This window comes from Palaemon carinicauda, chromosome 28 (assembly GCF_036898095.1).
Source record: "Palaemon carinicauda isolate YSFRI2023 chromosome 28, ASM3689809v2, whole genome shotgun sequence".
Lineage (NCBI taxonomy): Eukaryota > Metazoa > Arthropoda > Malacostraca > Decapoda > Palaemonidae > Palaemon > Palaemon carinicauda.
Window position 1 is genome coordinate 9,250,041 of NC_090752.1, and position 17,416 is coordinate 9,267,456.

The 17,416-nt window shown below is 38.9% G+C and overlaps 2 long non-coding RNA genes across 2 annotated transcripts in view; one reads left to right on the top strand and one right to left on the bottom strand.

The window, feature by feature from the left end:
- Positions 1-8,124, top strand: part of LOC137621982 (uncharacterized) — a 37,558-nt gene extending 29,434 nt beyond the window's left edge. Inside the window, exon 3 of the long non-coding RNA XR_011040311.1 lies at positions 7,845-8,124. This is a non-coding gene — a long non-coding RNA (uncharacterized lncRNA). The remainder of the gene's footprint in view (positions 1-7,844) is intronic.
- A 5,706-nt stretch (positions 8,125-13,830) lies between these two features.
- Positions 13,831-17,416, bottom strand: part of LOC137621983 (uncharacterized) — a 46,325-nt gene continuing 42,739 nt past the window's right edge. Inside the window, exon 4 of the long non-coding RNA XR_011040312.1 lies at positions 13,831-14,766. This is a non-coding gene — a long non-coding RNA (uncharacterized lncRNA). The remainder of the gene's footprint in view (positions 14,767-17,416) is intronic.

Here is a 17,416-nt window from a genome sequence, read left to right on the forward strand (position 1 = left end):
TGAGATATTAACGCTAGAGAGTTATGGGGGTCCTTTGACTGGCCAGACAGCACTACATTGCACCCTTCTCTGGTGACGGTTGGTATTTCCTTTGCCTACATGTACACCGAATAGTCTGGCCTATTCCTTACAAACTCCTCTGTCCTCATACATCTAACAACACTAACATTACCAAACAATTCTTCTTCATCCAAGGGGTTAACTACTGAACTGTAATTGTTCAGTGGCTACTTTCTTCTTGGTAAGGGTGGAAGAGAGACTTTAGCTATGGTAAGCAGCTCTTCTAGGAGGACGACACTCCAAAATCAAAACATTCTCTAGTCTTGGGTAGTGCCATTGATACTGTACCATGGTCTTCCATTGTCTTGGGTTAGAGTTCTCTTGCTTAAGGGTACACTCAGGCACACTATTGTCTTATTTATCTTTCTCTAGTTTTGTTAAAGTTTTTATTGTTTGTATAGGAAACATTAGTTTTGGGGGTGGTGGTGGTGGTCTTAAATTTTTTTTTTTGTTTCCTTTCCTTTCCTCACTGGGCTACTTTTTCCTGTTGGAGCCCTTGAGCTTATAGCATCTTGCTTTTCCAACTAGAGTTGTAGCTTAGCTAGTAATAATAATAATGATAATTTGCAGATGCAACTTAGGTCAGTGTGGAAAGAACTCGCAAGCCTTGGCCCTGTTAGTAGTGTGTGGGTTTACATGTCAGAGTACTTGAGTTGAAGGTGGATCTTAAGGTACTGAACCACCTTTACCTCTCTCTACCTTACCAACATTAACCACAGGCCTTTGAATGCCTTTTATTTGGGTCCTGAGGTGGCTGCTCATTAGTTGTGAAGTACTCTCAACTCCCTAAAGTAACTAGTTCAGAATAAGTCTTGAGGAGAGGTAGAATGACTGACTTCTACATTTTTCTTGTTAATCTCTCAAGGGTATGCAGCTACCACAGCCGTTGATCCAGTCGGACATCTGATGCTGCTTAACTACTTGACAAGCACCTTTTTTGAAAACTACATCTGCCAAGCAGTAACTCATTCATCCTCTTGGCAAGGAGGAAGATATAGGTTGGTCTAGCCAAACATTTCTCTTGGAGTACCTGGTTTGGAACTTCTGACATTTCGTTTGTTGGGGGAGAGGTTTTCCAGGTCCTTCAACTTTGTTTAGTTTTAAGCCTTTACTGGCCCAGGCCTTAACAAATTCTATATCGCTAAAATTAGATGTTACTTAAATTTTAGGAGCTTTGCCTTCCTTCCTGGGGAAGAAAAGAACCCTCCAGTTAGGCTGCAGTGGACTTTTCCAACCAATTAGTCAGTCTCCCTATTTTAAAGGAGTAAAGATTTAAATATAGGTAGGAACATAAATTGTCCTTTTCATTTTTCTTAGCTATAAAATTTAAATGATCATCTCCTCCTCTTCCTCCTCCTATGCCTATTGACGCAAAGGGCCTCGGTTTGATTTCGCCAGTCATAAATAAATATATATGTTTTTTAAATAATACTTTTCCAGTCAGCATCTCTTGCTTCACGCTTTATAGTCTTCAGCCATGTAGGCCTGGGTCTTCCAACTCTAGTGCTTTGTGGAGCCCAGTTGAAAGTTTGGTGATGTAATCTCTTTTGGAGTGATAAGAGATGCCCAAACCATCTCCATTTGCCCCTCGCCATGATTTCGTCCAAATATGGCACTTGAGTAATCCTAGGTTTTTTTTAATCCTGTCTTGCCATTCAACTCCCAATATTCTTTTGAAAGCTTTGTTCCCAAATCTACAAAATCTGTTGGATATTGTTTCATTATCATACCAAGACTTGTGTCCAAACAGTAACTGATCTCGCTAAACTGATGTATAGTCTGATTTTTATATGTAATTTCAGGTGGTTTGATTTCCAAATTTTACTTAACCTAGCCATTGTTTGATTTGCCTTTTTCAATCTTTCACTATACTCCAATTCTGAAGATCCTGTATTAGAAATCATAGTTCCTAAATATTTAGACAATTCCTCCTCGTTAATCCTTTAATTTTCCATTGCATATTCAGTTTTCTTCATCTGTCTGTCTTCTATTTATGTTGAGCCCTACCTCATGTGATATTAACTGCATTCTGGTGTCGGCTAATACGGACAGCATCAGCATACTTCCTGTTACTAATCCTGTCCAATCCTTCTCCTTCCCCAACTGTTCTATGCAATACAAAATCCATGAGGATGATAAACAAAGGTGACAACACATTCCCTTGGGGTACTCTGCTGTTCACTGGAAATTCATTTGATAGAACTCCACTATTATTAACTTTGTCCATTCATGAGCATAGAAAGTGCATTCAAATTTACACATTTAAGAACTCCATAATGCAACTCCAAAATTGGCTGGTGCACACTATAAAAGGCTTTTTTCATAGTCCAAAAATGCCATCAAAAGTGGATTTCTGTACTTTACACATTTCTGTACCACATGTCTTAAAATGAAAATTAGGTCAGTACAGCTCCTACCTTTTCTAAATCCTGCATGTTCATCTCGGCTTCTTATGTGTCTCTCTAGTCAAAGAATCTCTTCATGACAACTGACGTCAGTGTGATGGCTCTAATCATTGCAATCAGTCGGATCTTCTTTTTTCGCCATTTTCACCATCACTCCTAGTTCCCATTCATTAGGTTTTTCCTCTTCACGCCACATTCTACAAAATAATCTTGCAAGTATTCTGGCAGTCGCTTCATTTTCAGTCAATATCATCTCTGCTGTTATTCCATTGTATCCTGGGGCTTTCCATCCATCTAGTTTTTCAATGATAGCTTTGCCTTCAAAAACACTGAATTCATTCATGGACGCATCAAGGTCTTCCTAAGCTTCAGGTATATAAAATTTATTCCCTTCATAACTCCTATTCATGACTCGCTAAAGAATTCCATCCAATTTTGCCTTTCTTCATCTTCAGTTATAACAGATCCACCTTTCTTTTTTATGGGTATATGCTGCTGCTTTGCCCCAATAGAGATTTCATTAATAATTCTGTGAGCAATTCTTACACCATAGCCACAACCTGAATTAATAGTGTTGTAAGTCTCATCTACTTTCCTGTCAAAATATACTCGCCAGTCATTCCTGGCTTTTCTTTTGACTTCACTATCAATATTGGAATACTTAGTATGCTCTACCTTGTAATTTACCTTGTATTGTTCATTACTACTTCAAAAACTTTAAACAATCAATTTCTGTCTTTCCTTTTTATAGTATCCCAAGTATCATTTGATCCTTGTAACGGCATGTCCCAAATTTCACTATCAACTGACTGATATGTTCTTAAAATCACACCATTCTTCATTGTCTGCTCTCCATATCAAAGTTTTTGAGACAGCAAATTGATTCCTACATTCAATTCCAAACATTTGTGTGCTCATCTTCTAGAAGCTTACTTGTATCAAACTTAGGTATTCTATCTACTTTTCTGTTGGGTGCTTTGTTTTAATTTCAAGTGTGGCAATGAGCTGGTGATCACTACCAATATCTGCACCTCTATAACTTGTGTTCTCAGAGTTCTCCTTCTGTCTTTATTAATGGCTCTGATCTATTTGATTTTACTAATTGCCACATGGTGAAGTCAATGATTATTTGTGGATGTCCTTGCACTGGAAAAAGAGTACCTCCAATAACAAGATTGTTTGTTGAATAAAAATTTAGTCTTTCTTCTTTCTTTCTTTAACGGCTGCTTTTCCAGTCCTGTACAGCAGGGGAACCCTACTCTCTTCAGTCGTTTTATGATGTTCGTTCAAAATCATTCAACATTTCACATAGCTTATTGCTCATTGACTTTTAAATTGCCACAGTCGAAGCACTCACATAATAAGAAAGTCTTAGTTTCCTCTTGAAAGCCTTAATATCCTCAATCATTTGGATATCTCGTGGGAGCTTAATGTATAATCTCGGGGCTGCATATCTAAAGGCTCTAGAGCCTAAAGTAGACATTTATCCAGGTTCCAATAGTTTGAAACCATCTATAATTTTTCTTGTCAGCACGATTTGTTGACTGCATAAAATGTAGCAATTCTCTTACATAATTCAGACATCGGTTCTGATAACTTGGTGGGTTATTGTAATCATTTTAAACTCTCTCCTCGCTTTAATTGGCATCCAATGTAAATCAATTGGTATAGGATTGATTCTCTAGGTGAGACACCTTTTACCAGGCTTGCTCCTCTGTATATTATGTTTCGTAATTTCTTTAGTTGTACTTTTGGTAAATTGTAGAAGATGAAGATACAGTAGTCAATCCTGGTAATAACACAGTTTATCACGTTTCTTTACTGAAATCCAGGTACTTTATTATAAATGCAATGTTTCTGAGATAACGCCTAGGTCACGAACGTTACTAGATATTGAGACAGTTGTTATTTCTGTGTTTTTTTAATATCACCCAAGTTTCTTACTCTGATTTTCTTTCCCACCACCATAAACTGTTTTATTTTCATCTAATTCTAGTTATTAATTCCCTATCACTATCAAGGATTCAGTTTAGTTTCAGTAGTCTAATCTATTAGTGTAAAATATATAATTTATGGAAAAGTAAAATTGTGTATCATCCGCAAAGTTTCAACTTCACACCATGCCTTTGTAGTATTTTTGATAGACCAATATTATACATGCAGAATAAGATTGGGCCCAGTACACTCTCCTGAGGTACCCCTCTGTTTAAAGGTTCATATGATGAATGAGTTTCCAATTTGCACACAGTAATTTCAGCCATCCAGGTAGTGTTTCAGGTATTCAAAATCTCGATTTTCAACACCGATAGCTGTAGATAACTCAGTAGCAGTTCATGCTGCTAATATTAAAATCACATTTATTTTTGTCCATTTCCAGCATATAATTCAAAAAAGAACAGATGGCTGTCTCCGTGGAGTATAGTTTTCTGTAAGCTGACTGGTTGTCTGGTAAAGCTTAATTTCTTCTGACTGACGGACAATTGTTCAAGAATTACGCATTCTAATACTTTTGAAACAAAGGATAGATTCGTAGTAGGTCTATAAGTGTTTAATTCCTGATAATCTAGAGCACTTTTCAGAACCAGTGTGACTACCCATTTTCTTAGATTTGGGAAACTTACTCATTGATGCTTGCATTTGCTATTCTCATAATAATTTTGGATAGATTAGAAAAGCTGCTTCTACAGTTATGGTACTTAAGATATGGGTGGCATTGGATCAATTGCAGTTAGTTTTCTTTGCTCTCTTGATAATCTTAGTGATATAGTGTTATATTGTTAAATCTGTGATTATATCTGTGTATCTGGTATTGCATTAATCTGAAGTTCAATATTTACTAATGACCTAGTTATATTTTATTTTCTTTTTAAAGAATACTAGAAAATTATATGCTAGTTCCTGGTAGCTGTTCATCTCTGGTAGCCTTTTTACATTTGAATTTCCCATTACTGTATACCATTTAGGAGACAATATAAACTAAACTAATTCATGTCCGTTGCTGCTTTGCTGATCTTTCTCTTATAGTATTTGCATTTTTCCCTTCTGAGTAAGTAGTTGTATTGGCCCATTGCAGTTTTCAAGATTTCAGCTTAACATCTTTTATCCTAAAGTGTGCCCCATTATCATTTGCAACTTTGCCAAGACCCTCAACACCCATCACATTCTCTATACTTTGATTATTCCTTCTAACTTCAGCAGCATTTAAGTCACCAATCACAATTTTCGTCTCTCTCTGGGATCTCATCTATTACTCTGCAGTACTTAAGTGTTCATCTTTCCTTTCTTCAAGGGTATCATTAGTTGGCTCATATATTGTACCGTTTTGATATAAACTGTGCAAGTAACACTATTATTTACTACTCTTCATTCCGTTAATGCCTCTTATGCTCTTGGCGTCATCATTCTTACCCTTTCTCTTCCTACTCCATATGTTCTTCATGAGTAGATACATATATTGCCTTGGTCTAAGATTTCTTTACCCCTCACGTGTTTCAGTTAGGGCCCGGATATTCAAACTATATTTTATAATTTAATTCTCCACTTGCTGTAGCTTGCCAATCTGATTCATGGTTCTAACATTCCAATCTTCTTTTTTTTTTTTTTCTGGGAGATTCTTAGCAGCCCATTATGCCCGGGACTGGGGGCCATTCTGTCATTTTTGGTTTCCATAGACTTGACTAAATCCATAGAGAATTTATTGGCTTATTTATACAAAGAATAGCCAGTTCCTTGTGATGCACAGTGGGTATCTACAAAGGCAAGTGACCCCTGCTGGTCCATGCTAATTCCAGTAAAATCATCCACTAGGCATCAGAAGTAAAAGCCGAAGACATTTTGTCCGTTGCCCTGCTGCTAGTAACTTCATCCAAATTTCCATTTCTTCCACACCCAAAGTTCTCGTTACTAAGCCAAATTGCTCATCCACTTAACCATTGGCATAATGAGTTACCCAGATATACAGCCTAGCAGTAATAAAATTTAATTGCTCACCTCAACCATTCCCTTCAATCATAGGTCAAAGGACTAAAGTGGCTTTCTTTTGACAGCAGGTGGGCGGGTTTTCCCTTCGCGTCATTATCCATAACCAACTGGTATGTTAACAATTGTCCATTCCCGCACTGCCAAAATCATATCCCTATCTTAAAAGGACTCTGGTTTGTTTATCTAGGAAACATATTAATTACTTAAAATTCTTAACTGTATTTTTCTCCCAGCTGTACTATGGATATGAAAGGTACCTGGCCAAAATTTAAATCTATACATAATCTCAGGCCATTTTGATTACTGCAGGGTAGGCATTTGTGAGGCTAATCTTTAGATTTTCCTTTTTTAATTGATGATTGTAAAAACCAGTGCTTATAACTTATTTTGGGATATTTCATATTTCTGATAATTTAGTATGCCATCAGTATATTTAGATGGTGCATATCAGCATTCATTCGCACTCTCATTCAATGCATACAACTTTACAATGGTGTTCTTACAGTAGAGTATATTTTAGTTTCAACTTACATTCGATATTCCCCCATACACCAAATATATTTTGCATAGGCCTGACTTTATTACACATGAAAGATCTTAAAAGGTTCATCCTCATGTAATATTACGCAATAAAAAAAATATGGATACAGTGTTAAAATTATTTATGGCAATTAGTGTGTTCTATTAACTGTAGGCAGTAAGCTCAATGTCGGCATTTGCCTTTCTTTTTGTTGTGAATTTAGAAATATAGCACTTAAGTTAATACAGCTAGTGGAGTTACTGTATATGGAAAATACATGTAAAGATGCACTTTTAATGTGGTTGTTTAAATTTAGTGCAAAAAAAAATAGCATTAAAATGTATATCAATACAGCTAAATTTACATAATTTTGTTAAGACCTAGAATTAAATATCTGTAAGCCCATATTGTAAACGTTAGAATGTTTTTTTCATAATTTATGGTCAAATTAAATTTGTACTGGTTACACATCCACTCTGGAAGTTGAGAAACGACCCTACATACACATGTGTAAAACAGACTTTGGATCTTCAGTACATTTTAGACGTAGGCTTGGGTTCAGGGAATCAAGTTACTGTTAATAAAAAATAGAAATAATATACATAAAGGACACCATCAGGTAGCTAGTTAACAAGGCAAAATTATGTACCCCAAAATCCATCGATCGTAGGGATTAATTTTAGTTTAATAACATTTATTATTTCAAACATTTATTATATGGTAAAAGTCAATTGTAATTTATAGTAATTGTAATATATAATAATTTTTTATACACTTGTAGTAGAAATTGTTTAAATTATAGCATAATTGAAAATTATGTAATACTAAATAAATTTGTTAGAAATTCAGACGACAAATAATTGAGCTTTACATTTCAGATGATGCTTCATGAGGGATAAGCTGAAAACCTTCAATAACCATTATCCTCCACTCAATATGGAGGTTAGAATTTGAACCACGTTCAGAAGAAAACAATTGCCACGTTCAAAATAAGGTTGCTTACACCAAGGAGAAGTCAGCAGTAGCTTTGAATCAATCACATGTTTGGACAGTGCTCTCCCAACATCCAGAGATAGCTTCCCTCTCCATCAAGCAGGGAAAGTTACTGCCATATTCATCATGAGATAGCAGTATACTGTATTTAAAAAGGTCTGTAATGACAATCCGACATGGGCAACTTCCACCCTGCCACCCAGATGAGGAATTGAGTCAAGCCACAATGAAAAGTCATTTCCTCACAGCCACATCTCAGCGATGATCATTTATATTCAGAATGTGGCATGTTTCACTCGGCCATCAAATGGCTAGTTCACATCGAGGAGAAAGGCTACACTTCAGAGCTATGTTCAGGAGGAGGTTGGATTTTTTTTCTTTTGGAGGCTGGCAGATTAAGCTAGGCCACATTCAGAAGAGATATTGCCCAGGCCATAAAAATACTGCTGCACAAGCACATCCAAAAGTAGACAGCGTAGACAGCGTGAAGTATCATCTTTATATCCGGAAGATGGAGTTTTTCGTGGAGAAGAAGGTTGCATTTGCTTCTGGAATTTCAGTTTCACCCAGTCACATTCAGTAGATGTTGGTGAATACACCTAGCCCATCCAGACGTAGGCGGCAGCAGGAACTTGTTCCCATCCAGCTGAAGGCGGCAGCAGCAACTTTTTCCCATCCAGAGGAGGGAAGGCAGCAGCAACTCGTCCCCTCCCATCTAGAGGAAGGCTCTTGTTCCCATCCAGACGATAGTGGCAGCAGCATCTTGTTCCCATCCAGACGATAGTGGCAGTAGCCACTCGTTCCCATCCAGAGAGGCGGCAGCCACTCGTTCCCATCCAGACGGAGGCGGCAGTAACTCGTTCCCATCCAGGCGAAGGCGGTACCAAAAACATTCCCTTCCAAACGAAGGTGGTAGCAGAAACTTGGGAGTTCCCATCCAGAGGAAGGTGGTAGCAGAAACTTGTTCCCATCCAGAGGAAGGTGGTAGCAGAAACTTGGGAGTTCCCATCCAGAGGAAGGTGGTAGCAGCAACTTGTTCCCATCCAGAGGAAGGTGGTAGCAGCAACTTGTTCCCATCCAGAGGAAGGTGGTAGCAGCAACTTGTTCCCATCCAGAGGAAGGTGGTAGCAGCAACTTGTTCCCATCCAGAGGAAGGTGGTAGCAGCAACTTGTTCCCATCCAGAGGAAGGTGGTAGCAGCAACTTGTTCCCATCCAGAGGAAGGTGGTAGCAGCAACTTGTTCCCATCCAGAGGAAGGTGGTAGCAGCAACTTGTTCCCATCCAGAGGAAGGTGGTAGCAGCAACTTGTTCCCATCCAGAGGAAGGTGGTAGCAGCAACTTGTTCCCATCCAGAGGAAGGTGGTAGCAGCAACTTGTTCCCATCCAGAGGAAGGTGGTAGCAGCAACTTGTTCCCATCCAGAGGAAGGTGGTAGCAGCAACTTGTTCCCATCCAGAGGAAGGTGGTAGCAGCAACTTGTTCCCATCCAGAGGAAGGTGGTAGCAGCAACTTGTTCCCATCCAGAGGAAGGTGGTAGCAGCAACTTGTTCCCATCCAGAGGAAGGTGGTAGCAGCAACTTGTTCCCATCCAGAGGAAGGTGGTAGCAGCAACTTGTTCCCATCCAGAGGAAGGTGGTAGCAGCAACTTGTTCCCATCCAGAGGAAGGTGGTAGCAGCTACTTGTTCCCATCCAGAGGAAGGTGGTAGCAGCTACTTGTTCCCATCCAGAGGAAGGTGGTAGCAGCTACTTGTTCCCATCCAGAGGAAGGTGGTAGCAGCAACTTGTTCCCATCCAGAGGAAGGTGGTAGCAGCTACTTGTTCCCATCCAGACGAAGGTGGTAGCAGCAACTTGTTCCCATCCAGACGAAGGTGGTAGCAGCAACTTGTTCCCATCCAGACGAAGGCAGCAGCAACTCGTTCCCATCCAGAGGGAGGCGGCAGCAACTCGTTCCCATCCAGAGGGAGGCGGCGGCAACTCGTTCCATCCAGAGGGAGGCGGCGGAAATTCGTTCCCATCCAGAGGAAGGCGGCAGTAAAAATTTGTTCCCATCCAGACAAAGGCGGCAGTAAAAACTTGATCCCGACAAAGGCGGCAGTAAAAACTCGTTCCCATCCAGACAAAGGCGGCAGTAAAAACTCGTTCCCATCCAAAGGCTGCAGCTAAAACTCGTTCCCATCCAGAGGAAGGCGGCAGCTAAAACTCGTTCCCATCCAGAGGAAGGCGGCGGCAACTAGTTCCCATCCAGAGGGAGGCGGCGGCAACTCGTTCCATCCAGAGGGAGGCGGCGGAAATTCGTTCCCATCCAGAGGAAGGCGGCAGTAAAAATTTGTTCCCATCCAGACAAAGGCGGCAGTAAAAACTTGATCCCGACGAAGGCGGCAGCAAAAACTTGTTCCCATCCAGAGGAAGGCGGCAGCAACTCATTCCTATCCGGACTCCGAAGGCAGCAGCAACTTGTTCCCATCCAGACGAAGACAGAGGCAGAAGCAGCAACGACCAGTTCCCATCCTGACGAAAACGGTGGCAGCAGCAGCAGTAACTCCAAAGAATTTGTCTAAAAGATAAAAAGTGTATTTAATTTCAAAGACACTTCTATCAAATAACATAGAACTGAATATAATCAATTAATTAAAATTTATTATTTATAGTTTACTTTGTTAATCAAAGGTATTTAAAATGGTACTAATCCATTGTAAATCCAAATTTATGCTCTTCCTTTCAAAAGGTCATTAATAAAATATCTGAAGTTGAAAACAATTTTTCAATTGCCCTAATATAATCATACCATCTCTTTTTCTGACTAGAAAAAATTCATAAGGTAAAAAAAAACAAGGGGGGCAGGGGATGACAGATGAGTTAAAAGTTTGTCAATTTGATCAGTCTTTCCTTTTAGTGGAAGACATGTCTTATAGTCAAAGGCACCATCTTTTTTAGGGTCATTTTTGCTATAGCAAAAGTTTAATAGTTTTTGGTCACAAACAAGCTAAACAAGCTTTAACACCTGCAATATAGAGAGAACTTGATAGTTTCTTTAAAAAACCCTCTAATATTTGCCACAGGCTAGGGGGATCCTTTGTCCAGTGCTTCCTGAGGACCCTGCTTGAGGAGGATAAAACTTTTCAAACAAACTTTTCTTTCTTCTCCTATACCCCCAGACAGTTCTTATAGGACAAAAGTAACATATCCTGTTTATCATATATACCTCTTTAAGTCGAATGTGTTTTATTGATATGGCTGTGTTGGTTCTGAATCTTAGCCAACTCGGGAACAGGGAAAAAGATGGAGTTTTCCAGGTCTGTTCAAAACTTGAAAAGAGCCGACATTCCCACAAGAGAGATAAAATTCCCTTCAGCTTTATTAGACATGGGCTCAAGGCCAAGTTCTCCCTGTAGCTTAACTCCAACCGTGAAGAAATTGGCAATGAACATTGTGTAACTGTGAACAACACAAAGTATATTTTAGCAAAGCAGTTAGTTCCTTTTAAACTTTGATAGGATCAAATGGACTGATTACCACCAAAACCATTTAAGGCAAGCAACATTACTCCTACAGTTGCAGGCTGCATTTGTTCAGGGCCTGTCTCATCTGGCAGAAAGGGGGTAAGGCATTAAAAGTCAATCCCATCCCACTGCTGGGTCCCAGGATTGTAGAGCAATATACTAGGAGTTTGTAGTTTAGGAATGTGGCAAAAATGTCCAGGGGTCAGGGAAACCCCACAAATTCAAAAGAATTTTCACCACTTGAAGCAGGAAGGACCATTCTGAATCAACTGTCATCCCCAAGTTGGCTCGGTTAGATCTGCTATCATGTTCTTCCTCCCTAGAATAAAGCTGGCTGAAAGAAAGACCACATGTGGGAAAACCCAGTGGTACTCCTACTGCCAGCTGCCCAAGAAGATGGGATACTGAGCCTTCTAGCTTGCTATGTAGTTCACTCCTGTGAAGTTGTTGCTCAACAAAACCACAGAGCCTTGACTGTCTGCAATGTGGAGTACCACTAAGATACACTGCTTTCGTCTCTAGGTAGTTTGACGTGGAAGATCTCATCTTCCTTTGACTTTGGTATATACCCCCGGTGATAGACAACTGAAAAAGAAGAAACTCTGGAGGAGGGACATGTAGCCGAGTTCCAGATAGCAAGTTCTCCCCTTTTACCCAAAAGAGATGTTCTTGCTTCTCATAACACCTCCACTTAGGCTGCAGGAGGGTTCGATGCCTCAGACCACTGGCTTTTTAAAGCCCACGGCAGCAAATGAAAGTGCATCCCTCCGAAGGGAAATTTTTGTTTCTCTAGGGAGGTTTGTACCAAGTCTGCCGAAAATGAGCTGGGAGAAATTCCTTTCAAGTGGAGCCGACACTTGTTTCAGAATCTCAAGCTTCTCTACCAAAAAGAGGTTGCTGAAAAAGCCTTAGGATGTCAGTAACCTTCTCTACAGCCCCTTTGGCCAGCATCTGAGACACTCCCACATCTAGAAGTTACTTTGGAGATCCTCGAGTAGAATAATGGGGTTGTAGGAGTCAGTCAAGGGAGTGACAGCTCGTGAATGGGACGCAATACCCTTTAATAGAGAACTACCCGATCCCAATGACTGCTGGTGGCAAGTCAAAGGATCTGCTCCACCTAGCGGGAGCCTCTGCCCCTTCGTCTTGAAAAGTGAATTTCCAACAAAAATTTGGGGTATGATCCGGTTCCTTGGAGGCCCAATTCTTGCCTAAATAGGTTCATCACTGCTGTCCCTGCTTGAAGGGGGAAAGCTTTTGATGCTGATAGAGAGCAAGCATCCTGAGAGCCATTGCTTTATCAAAAAGGAAAACTGGTTAGCCTTCTCTGACTTTTCTATTGCTGCAGCTACTTCTAAGGGAGGGGAAAAAAAAGTTAGGTGTTCCACATTTAGAGCACCCGGCCAAAACTGCTTCTCAGCATTTCAAGATACGGCAACTTATGCAACAGGAACTCTTTAAGGCCTTATCCCCTCTCCACAATCTGGGCAAGTCTTCAAATTGTTACTGCATAAGGAATTTTCTTGTTCTCTGAAATAGCAAACTAGGACACTGTCTCTAACCAGTGTTTTCTAGCCAGGAGCAGGCCAGAACAGCTGACATAGCTCTCTACTCCATATCTTTGCATCTCAAATGTCAAAAAATTGGAGGGAAAGGTTAGCTACCTTGTTACTAGGCACACCTGGAACAAGAGTTGTGCCTCCAAACGCTTTTCGAGACCAACTCGAAGTTGGCAAGACGGTACCAAAAGAGGTAACTTGATGATCTGCTGGATCGCTAGTTTTCAATAGCAGACTTGTTTGTTAAGCAGATAGAGTGTGTCAAGAGCCAGGTTTTTCTACGAGATTGAGTAAAATTTACAAAGCCTGCTATTAACTTAGCTGCATGATAAGTCCCCAAGACACCATTTAGTAATCATCATAAGAGACTGAATTGTGAGAAAATGAGAAGTCTCTGATCCGGCGGGTAGAACACCACAAGGGGTTACATCAGCGGTGCTGATTGTGGCCTCAGGAATAAGATCAGGCAGGTCGCCTATGAGAAACTGACTAAAGTTACACATCTAGTAGGTTCCTATTTGGGAATAATGTTAAGAGGTTTTTTACCCTCTAGGGCATGTCCTTGCATTTAACTCTGTAATCAGAACTTTGAGACAACATAACTGAAATAGAATTCTTGGAGCCTTGCTTGTTCATGGGACACTATTCTCTGTCCTACAAAGACAAAGGAGCAGGAAAGACTTTCTATTTAAGTTTCATATCTGTGAGGAATAAGATTTATTTGGTAAATCCCACTTACAGCACTTGTTTGTGAAAGCTGAATAATAGGGTGGAATGCCTATCTCTCATGTTGATGGCGGCCACCTGAGGAATGGGGGGTTAAGCCTTCTTCCTCTCATTTCTTTGAAAGTTGAATCTCTGAAAATTTTAAAAGTCCAGCTTAGCTATCAGCAACGTTTTAGGTAAAATAGGATTAATTATAACCCATGCAGACCTAGGAATGATAAAGCATGAACACATCTCACTAATCTGAAAAATAATTACAATTATGCCCATCACCTTCAAAGAACTCCAGTAAAGAAGGATTGGAGTGAGATAGAGATGGTGCGTCGTAAGGAGAGGCCTTCATTTCTTGTTCTTCAGAGAGAGGAAAGAGGTCTATCTCTTTTAGTCTTTGTGTGGCGTGCACAATACTTTTCTCACCGAGTATGAGGCCATTCCCAACAAACATTGTACGGTGAAATCAGAGGAACACGGGTTACCACGGCAGTTTGGGTAAAAAGGATGATCATCAACTTAAATGCAGATTATGAAGGTTCCTTATATTCACAATGCGCACAGAGAAAGCACTGAAAAAAGAAAGGGCACCAAGTAACCCACTATGGCGTCGGGATTGTAGCTCCGAAGAACCGTCTAAAGACGGTGAATGAAAGGAGAGTGAACAGCCTCGCAAAGGCCAGACTGTACTACCATGGAAAGAGGAACCATATATATGGTTGCCAAGCTAAGCACTTTTACTTTTCTAGTTGCAGTAAAATCCAATTAGGAGTAAACACGACTCGAAGTTTGTATCCTACGTAAGAAGTAATTATACCTTTTGATCTGTAATAATATAGTAATTTCAACTAAATAATGAGTCTGAATTATATACAAAACTTATATTTTCTTCCAACAAACTGTAATTACTAAAAAAATTATTTTTTTACCTTATGCCAGTATTTCCTTGGCCTGTCCTACTTTTAATCCCTTCACTAGGGAATTTATCTATTTTCCAGCCATGGAAGGTTGAAATTCTAGGCATCCTCATCTGAAAGAGAAAAATTAAAGTTCTTTCTATTATAATTCATTAGGATCAAGGCTATATTACACATTAAAAATTGACATTTAAGGGGACTAACAAATCTAGTTACATATAATCATCATCAAGTAGAGATGATTTCAATAAAATACAGTAAACTATATCAATGCATACATGAACATTTTTCAACGAAATAACAGTATATGCTATGTACCAACAATATCACAAATAAAACCTTTTGTCATGGCATCATATACTTTATATACCTTTTCCTCAAAGTAGTGGTCAGTGAAATTCTTTTAATAGTATAAAAATATAGGGAAAAAATTAATATGCAGAGTGGGGAGCAGAGACAACTTACTCTGAATACTATACAAATCAGGAAAGTAAAGTTTTAATAGATTGCAAATCTATTCATAATACATAACCAGACTTCTTATGAGTGTCCAGATGAAAAAGTAACACTAACAATAAAAGTGAATTTGTAAGCCATTCTAAAGCAGTGATATTTTAGTCTAACTTTTTCCAAACTAAAAATAAATACTTTATTCTAAAACCTACCATGCTGTTACCACTACTGAGTTAGGGTTCAACAATTACTAAAATTAAAACCTAACTTCTCAAATAATGAGACAAATACAGAAGAGCAATGCTTGTGTGTTACATTGACACTGGATTCTGGGTAAAATTATCAGTAACTGGTCCAATATCGTCGTCGACTTTCCCTTCTATATAATGTAGGGTAGAAAAGCTTCATCCAATTTAGTGAATATCTAGGACAACTTCAAAATGAGATGGTTTCCTTAGAATGATGTCTTGGTTACATTACGAAAAAAAAAAAAAAAAAATCACCAAGCATCTTATAAAAATGACAAATTTGGAAATATTTTATCTTTTTCCTAACAACAGTATACTGTACAAACCATAAGCTCTTTATATAAGAATATTACTTTGTCGAAGCTGAAATAGCCATAAAACCTGAAGTAGTAAACAACTCAACCACTAAGGTAGTGGGGTGGGTGGGGTTTAAACCAGCCACCCAGCACACAGACTCACTGGTGATATGGCATCACTTCTGATTGCAGAAAGGAGTTACAAAGGAGATAGAAGATGGCAGACCAGTATGAATAAAAAGCTTAAGTTGGGAAAATTAAAGTAATGCATATTTTAAAAACAATTTGTATTTTTCCTAACCATACAAACAAGTCACTTATATGGGTTACTCCTAGACTCGATTTCTATAGGTACAGTATTCGGAAAGCTGTTTCGCAGTTGGTCTCGAAAAGTCTTTATTTTGGAGGAGATGCTGGAATCTCCAGCCTTGAAGAGAGACAGGCAATGCACTACGTCATGGAACTTTATGTGCGGTTGTCGTCACAAGTTTGGCCATACTGGAAGTTCTCTTGGAATTTCGATGAGAAGTTCCAGCAGGTCTGAATATTACTCTGCTACTGGCCACTTTGGAGCTACTAGCATTATTTTGACTCCCTGGGGTGTTCAGACTCTGCTCAATGTCTGATGAATAAGAAAAAACAACGGAAAGGCGTAGAAGAGAAGTAAAGTCTGTCCCATGGGTGCCTAAGGCACATTCCATAACTGCAGCTTGGTCTGGGACTGAAGAGCATTACGCTGGGAGTTTGTAATTTAGGGGCGAACATGTCCTGAGATGGGGAACCCTACAAAGTCAAAAGTGTCTACACTATTATTTTTTTTTTTATTAAAATCATTATTATTATCATTATTATCATTACTACTACTACTACTACTACTAGCTAAGCTACAACCCTAGTTGGAAAAGCAAGATGCTATAAGCCCAAGGACTCCAACAGGGAAAAATACCCCAGTGAATAAAGGAAATAAATAAATGATATAAGTAGTATTTAAAATAAAATGTTTTAAATAAACTATATAAGAAGTAATTAAAATAAAATATTTAAAAAAAAAAAACATTAAAATGGGTATTTCATATATAAATTATAAAAAGACTTATGTCAGCCTGTTTAACATAACATTTGCTGCAAGTTTGAACTTTTGAAGTTCCATGATTCAACTACCCGATAGGAACATCATTCCACAACTTGGTCACAGCAGGAATAAAACTTCTAGAACACTGTGTAGTATTGAACCTCGATGGAGGAATGACTATTAGAATTAACAGGATGTCCGGGAAGATCTAAATGTAAAGGATGGTCAGAATTATGAAAAATCTTAGGCAACATGCATAATGAACTAATTGAACTGTGCCAGAGATTAATATCTAGATCAGGAATAAAAAATTTAATAGACAGCAAGTTCCTAAGACCAGTCAGGAGAACAATATTCAAAACAAAGTACTGTAGAATGGAAGAATTAAAACACTTCAGAATATTTTGATCATCAAAAATCTTTAATGACTTTCTCAATAAGCCAATCTTTTGTGCAACTGAAGAAGAGACAGACCTAATGTGTTTCTCAAAAGTAAATTTGCTGTCGAGAATCACACCTAAAATTTTGAAAGTCTTACAGAGTTAAGGAAACATTATCAATGCTGAGATCCGGATGTTAAGGGGTCACTGTCGTTGACCTATTTAAAATCATACTTCGAGTTTGGACGAGATTCAACTTCATACCCCATTATTTGCGCCATGCACTAATTTCAGCTAGATTTCTATTAACGGAT